The 7,594-nt window shown below is 42.8% G+C and overlaps 1 pseudogene; it reads left to right on the top strand.

Moving 5' to 3' along the window:
* The first annotated feature begins 3,102 nt into the window (after nucleotides 1-3,102).
* Nucleotides 3,103-4,311, top strand: LOC130025986 (thioredoxin-interacting protein-like; annotated as a pseudogene).
* Nucleotides 4,312-7,594: the final 3,283 nt, after the last annotated feature.

The following is a 7,594-nucleotide window of genomic DNA, read 5'->3' as shown; positions in this document are numbered from 1 at the left end:
GGTGAACAAGGGGATGACATTGATACAGTGATATAAAGTACTTCACAATATTTGATTACATTCAATATTTGAACACCAATTCTACCACCGTTACACCTTCCTACCACCATATTTCAGATGTTTCCATCGTGAACCCCACCCCTGCCCCAAAGCAGAACCAAAATAATTTGTTTTATATTGTTTGTTATGAAAAATGGCTGAAAATGCTACAGAAAAGTTTCCTTAGAGTATGAAGATTGTTGTATTTCATACAGGGGCCATTAAGCCCTTCTATAAGAGATCACTAACATGTTGTTAAAGGTTGACCCTTGTGTGCTTATGTGTATGTGTGTGTGTGTGTGTGTGTGTATCTGTAAAAAAAAATGCTTCCCTCTAAGATTGCTTGCCTCTTCCCTTAAACCCCATCAAATGTGGTGTGGTACTCTTGGAATATGGGTGGTGAGGTATGAATTGTTTCATTTGTAGCCACGCAGTCCAGGAATATGTTCACTCGTGGGTGAGGCTCAGCCCAAGTTGTGTGGAGAATGGATGTGAATATGGTGGCAGTTGAATTCTGGAGGGTTTTGGCTGCCAGGGCTGGGTCCCTTTGGATGGGGAAGTTCAATTCTTAATGTCTCTGGATACTTTAGTTTCTAGGTCCTCATTCCTCAAATAAAAAAAGACATGGATTTTTTTGTGAGGTTTATATGAAAGGACATAGAAAAGATAAATGCAGTGCATGCTACAAGTCAATATTATCTGTTATGGTAGAGTACTTGCATTGCATGAAACTGGTCAAGTGCACTTTCCAGCATCCCATGTGGTCCCCTGAGCACCATCAGAAGTAATCCCTGAATGCAGATCCAGGAGTAAACCCTAAGTATTACTAGTGTGGCCCTAATGCATAAAGCAAATCATCAGGAACAAATTTGTTAATCACAGTGTTTAGATAAAGTGTGTGGAGAGGGAATGAATGAATGTTATCATTTGGACTTCAATCCCATTCTAATATATATATATATACACATATATGTATAATCTGCTATCGTTGCCTGCTCATTGTCCAAACTTATAGTCATGAGTGTATGAGTACTTGGTTTCCAGGGATCCAAACTTACAGTCTCTCTTTCTGGGTTCTGGGATTCTGGTTGTCAGGAGTCAGAAAAGTATGTAACAGCTGATTTTTTTTTTCTTTTTGGGTCACACCCAGCAATGCTCAGGGGTTCCTCCTGGCTTTTCACTCAGGAATTACTCCTGGCAGTGCTTGGGGGACAATATTAGGATGCCGGAGATCAATCCCGAGTCAGCTGCATGCAAGGCAAACACCCTACCCGCTGTACTATTGCTCCGGCCCCAGTAACATCTGATTTCTTAGCTCAATTCAATGCCATTCACTCACATCATGTCTTATTGGTGGACATGTTGTCATAAAGGAATGAATGTTATCAAAAAACTTTCTCAGACACCCATTCCAAGTTGAGACCTCTGGGGTGCTATTGAAGGGGATGGGAGCAACTCCCAAGAAAACAAAGCTCCCGGCAGCAGCTCCCATACAAAGCCACTGCCCAATTAAAACTTTAATTCCCGCAAGACCAGTTAAGAATTCTGCATTTTCTTGAGTGTGTGGCCACAAATACACCCGAAGACATCTCCAATATCTACAATACTGAAAATCACAGTAGTAGTTGGATGAGATATAACATCAAAACTAACCAATCTTGACTAACAAAAACATTAACACAGAAGATTAACTTTCAACAACAGCTTAGTAAACTTTCACATAAATTGTTCTTATCTCTTAGTCTCCCTATGGTGAGAGACAATAATTTTCACAAATTTTTCTCCACGGAAACACTTTTTGGTCATTCCTTTAACCATTTATGGATAGTAAGCAATATAAAATAAATTATTGTGGGCCTGCTATGAGGGCAGACTTGAGGGGTGGATGGGAAAATGGACACAAGAGATGAGGGAAGGTGACAGTTGTGGTGGGATTGGTATTGTAATAATGAATTCCTCTAACAACTCATCAGGAACAACTTGGTTAATCACGGTGTTTAGATAAAAAAAAAATTGCGCGTGTGGTGGTGGTGCGGGAGAGTGGGGGGAATGAATGAATGTTATCATATGGAGTTCAATCCCATCCAAGAAGAGCTGTCCTTAAGAGAACTCCAAGTTTAAAAAAAAAAAGTTGGCTTAAAATTATTTCTAGTCATTCCAGGGAGAAAATTCATTTCCTTTGTTATTATATCTATGTGGGAAGCTGCGTGTTAGCTGAAACCATATTGGTCATCATTTTGCAATATATGCAAACCAAATTATCATCAGAGATATATGACAAGTATTTCTCCTTAACACTGGGGGGAAAAAAGCTTTCTTCCTAAAAATCCCTCAAATTAGTTGGAAATGGGAAGACAAGAATTTTCAAACTCCCATTGGTCTCGTGCGAAAAACTTACAAAGTCCCCTAACTTCATCTGTCAGCTTACTCAGATACCCTAGCTCTTAGGAGACCAAGCAAGTGAGTCCAGGGAATTTGGGAGTTCCCAATCCCTTTTTTTTCTCCATTGCTGTGCCGAAGCCCAAAGGTCACAGAATTGGGGGTTGTTTTGAAATGACAAACAACGCACATTTCCTATATCCCACGGCAATGGAAAGCCAGAATCTAAGGCACTTGTGTTCAAATGCACACTTTCCCACCAATATAAGGAAAGAGCCATGTAGATTGGCTAAATTCCAACTTGCTTGATATGCTCAGCAAATTCCTCCACTCTGTTCCTAAAAAGAGTCTATGAGAACAAGCTCTGCACTCCCACGGTTGTTCCGCCCCCACCCCCACACTGCCCAACCATTTCCATCCTACCCTGACCAAATAACAATCACTAATTAAATAAATAAAATGCCTTTAATGTGTGTGATAGGTTTGCCTAAAAGTAGACTGTATCCTGTTTACTTTTTGACTAGAGTAATGAGAGTGAGGTAATGTACAGCATTAATATGGGAATGATTGTACTGACTAAAAGGAGGAAGATAGGACCAGAAATGAAAGAAGGATCAAAGAAGAAAAAGAAAGTGCAATACACAGAGAACCAAATGACAGGTCGTATAGGCATATTAAATATTGTTGGTCAACCGCGTCAAGGCCATGCGGATCTTGGCATGCGGGGTGGCCAAGATCCTGTGAACGCAGGGCTCGCAGCAGTGCAAGCAGACCTTCAACTACCTGCGCTATGAAGACATGCTCCTCCTGGAGGAAGAGAATGAGATGGTAATCATCAGGCCTGGAAACACCTCCGAGTACAAGTCTGGCTTTGAGCTTCCTCAGGGACCTCTGGGAACATCCTTCAAAGGATGTGTAGACTACTGGGTGAAAGCTTTTCTGGATTGCCCCAGCCAGCCAACTCAAGAGATAAAGAAGAACTTCGAAGTGATGGATCTAGTGGATGTCACCACTCTTAAGTTAATGGCGCCTATGCCTGCGAAAAAAGAGAAGTTTCCTGCATGTTTATTCCTGATGGGCGGGTGTCTGTATCTGCCCACATTGACAGAAAAGGCTTCTGTGAAGTGGATGAGATTCCCATTTATGCTGATTTTGAGAATATGTTTTTCCGCATTGTGGTCCCCAAGGCCACCATTGTAGCCCGGCACACCTATCCTGCCAATGGCCAGACCAAAGTGCTGACCCAGAAGTTGTCATCAGTTCAAGGCAACCATATTATCTCAGGGACCTGTGCTTCTTGGCAGGGCAAGAGTCTGTGGGTGCAGAAGATCAGACCTATTCTGGGTTGCAACATCCTTCAAGTTGAATATTCCTTGTTGATCTATGTGAGTGTTACTGGATCCAAGAAAGTCATCCTTGACCTGCCCTTGGTGACTGGCAGCAGATTGGGTCTCGGCAGTCAAACGTCCAGCATGGCCAGCAGAACGAGCTCCGAGATGAGCTGGGTAGACCTGAACATCCCCGACACACCAGAAGCTTTCCCCTTGCTATATGAACATCATTTCTGATGATCTCAGACTGGAGAGCCCCACCACTCCTCTGCTAGAAGATGAAGATGGTTCTCAAGAAAGGCCTATTTTCATGTATGCTTCTGAGTTCAAGTTCATGCCACCACCCACGTACACTGAGGTGAATCCCTTCATCCTCAAAACAATGTGCAGTGAACACGATGAACAGAAGCAGCAGCTAGCTGTCCCTATTTGTTTCTCTCAGCCTCCTCTCCTGGCCACCTTTTCAGAGACTCTGCAGTTCCTACAATGGGGTCTTGGGCCCACCCCGCCCCTGACTCCCCAGATGTTGGAGGTGATTAGCTGGCAGTCTCCTGGGCCTTAAAGGGTGCTCACCCATCCTCAACCAGCGAGACGTGTTCTATGAGGGTTCTGCTATTAGATGGGTTTAAAAGCAACTAGAAAAGCCCAGGCCCATCGCCCTTTCTCAGATTTCAAAAACTTTAAGGCATTTTCAGTAGTTTTGAGTGTAAGGGGTGGAAATGACCTTTTTCATTGATCTTCCCAAGACATTTTGAAAGGGATTATAAATTGTACCAACATCAGATCTTGAATTTCTGTATTACATGGCACAGAGCGGGTTTAGCAAGTGGGAAAAAAAGAAAAGGAAAAAACAAAAAACAATGGCTAAAATTTAGTGGACAGCAGTTGCCCTTTGTACACTATTACAGAAAGAAGAAAAAATAACCCCTCCAGGGCTATTTTGGTGTGGACTTTAGAGAGAGCTTCTTATATGAATTAAAGGGAAGACACTCTCAGGTTGTCTTTGCTTAGAATGTACTTTACTCTGTCTTAAAGCAATAGTAACTAAACCCCATGAGAGGTCTTAAGCCAATTTCAGAACTTTCTGCACTGTGTTCTGTGTAAAATGGTTTTTATATGGGAAAATGTGGTTGCTGTTTTCTTTCCATGTGACTCCTTGGAATTGATTATAAGGCGATGTTCTTCACACTTTAGTTCTGTCAACTTTTTTTTTTAATTTGGTTTATCTATCTCAAGTGTAAGCTAAAGCTAGTCTGTCTCTCTCTAGGAGTGAGTACAATGACAAAAGAAAAAAGTGTTATGCATTACTTTGGAGACTGTGTTCTAGTGTATAGAATTTTGAAATTCTGACACTATGCGGAGAAAGGGGTGCTGCTGTCTTCCTGCCCACTGTGACTTCAAACCTGAGGAGGACTCGGTGGAGACATCCAAACACTACTTGAGCCTACCAAAGAGCCACAAGAAACTGCAGGGCACATCTTCCAGGATCAGTCCGAGCCCCCTTCCTCTCAGCGTTGGCAGACGTGGACCCCACATTTGGTCAGTCACCTTCAGCCTTAGCACTTTATTCACTGACCTGTGTCAGAGCACTGAGTTCCAGCCTTTCCTGTGAAAATAGGTAGACTGGTGGTAGTTTCACTTTTTGTTTTATAAATTGTTTATCTTTTTTATGATAAAACTATTTTGTATATACCAGCACATATGCCTGAATAGGAACACCTGTAAAGTTCATTTGTGTTTTCAGGCTACCGAGAATATCCCACCCACACGGCAGAGCCTGGCAAGCTATCCGTGGTGTATTAGATATGCCAAATCCAGTAAATACAATGGGTCTCATTCCCCTGACCCTGAATATGGCAGCGTTCAGAAAGATGTGGAAGGAGAGGCTGATAAAATCTCAAGGCCGAAATAGGCTGCCAAAATGAAGAAAGACAAAAATGACTGTCTGTACTTTCAATGCACATACGCTGGCATCTGATGCATCCATCGAGGAGTTGATGGTACAAGCATGAAAGATCAAGTACATCATTGGTCTGACGGAGACAAGAAGGCATCAATCACATCATGCCGTTTTTGACACTGGAGAAGAACTCTTCCTTGGAACATGTGACAAAAGAGGCATCGGTGGTGTCGGTGTCCTTGTCAACATGAACTTAGCCATGAGCATTGATTCATTTGAATGCCTAACAACCCAAATCAGACGATTACACTTGAATAGATGTGGCTAATTGCCGGCAGTTTCTATCTTCGTTGTATACGCACCAACATCCAATTATGGTGAAGGAGAAATTAAGAAGTTCTACATGGAGCTGGAAAAGTTCTATAAAGAAGACCACACCTTCTACAAGACCACTGTCGGTGATTTTAATGCCAAGATAGGACTGAGAAAATCAGCCGAAGAACTCCACATTGGGACCCATGGACTAGAATGGAATGAACAAGGTGACAGACTGTTGAGTTCATCATGTCGACCAAGACCATCCATGGTAACTAACAGTTCCAGAAGGCCGGATCTTAATGTTGGACATGGGAGTCTCCTACTGGTGGATGGTTCCACAACAAAATTGACCACATCATATTCAATGGACAGTTTTGCCTGACTGACATTGCTGTTATTCCAAAATTCCAAACGGGATCGGACCACCGTCTCCTTCATGCAAAATTCTACTTCACAGAGTGGGGAGAAAGGAATGAAAAGTTTAAGAAGAGAACTCCCAGAACGAACACCAACTGGGAACTCTTTGGCTCTGTTGCAGCAACTTGGGAAGATGCCGTCATTGACATTGATGAGAAATACGATCTACTGGTTCAGCACCTCCATGATTGTGCAAAGAATGCCAAGAGAGAGATAACCACAAAAAAATGCCTGTCTTTGAAAACTCTTGAGCTTATTCACCAACGTGGCTTGGAGCATGCCTCAGGCAACCGCAAGAGAACATCCAAGCTCGCAAAGCAGTGCAGAGAAGTGATTGAGGAAGACCTCAAAGACAGAAGAGCAGCAGTGCTGGTAGATGCGACAGAAGCCAGAAAAAACATTTACAACGCCCGCCTGTCCTTCACCAACTACAAGACCAAGATGACTGCCCTCTGATGTCCTGATGGATCTATCACATCTTCCAGAAGGGTAATGGAGAAGATTACTCATGACTTCTACTCAGATATCTTTAATAGCCATATCCACTTGCCCACATACCAAATTCCGCAAGAAGGATATGTCATTCCCAACATTCTCCCTTCCGAAATCCGACATGCCATCTCGTCGCTAAAGAAACAAAGAGCACCTGGCCCAGACAAAGTCAGACCTGAACACCTGAAGAACCTACCATCAGTACTTATCAATACACTGGCTTGGCTCTTCACACGCTACCTGTCTGAATGCAAGATTCCATCCCAATGGAAAACCAGCAGGACTTTACTACTGTACAAGAAGGGAGACATCCACGACATTGGCAACTATAGCCCAATATGCCTATTGTCTGTCATCTACAAGCTGTTCACTCAATTCATCTTGAATAGGATTGGCAGAACACTAGATGAAGGACAACCATGAGAGCAAGCCGGGTTCCAAAAAGGATTCAACACGATGGACCATATCCACACAATAATCAAGCTCATTGAGGTTTCTCAGGAGTTCAAGATGCCTCTCTGTCTAACCTTCATTGATTTAAAGAAGGCCTTTGATTCTGTTGAGATGGAAGTGGTCATCGAAGCCCTAGCCAATCTGGGCGTTCAAACTCAATACATCAGGATCCTCTGTGAGCTGTATTATGGATTTACTACCAGGATCTCACCATTCTACAAAGAAGTGATCATCGATGTCAAGAGAGGGGTTCGGCAGGGTGATA

Source organism: Sorex fumeus, unplaced genomic scaffold (genome assembly GCF_029834395.1).
Source record: "Sorex fumeus unplaced genomic scaffold, SorFum_2.1 ptg000033l, whole genome shotgun sequence".
Taxonomy (NCBI): Eukaryota; Metazoa; Chordata; class Mammalia; order Eulipotyphla; family Soricidae; genus Sorex; species Sorex fumeus.
The sequence above is the reverse complement of the archived record's forward strand: the minus strand, read 5'-3'. Positions and strand labels throughout refer to the sequence as shown.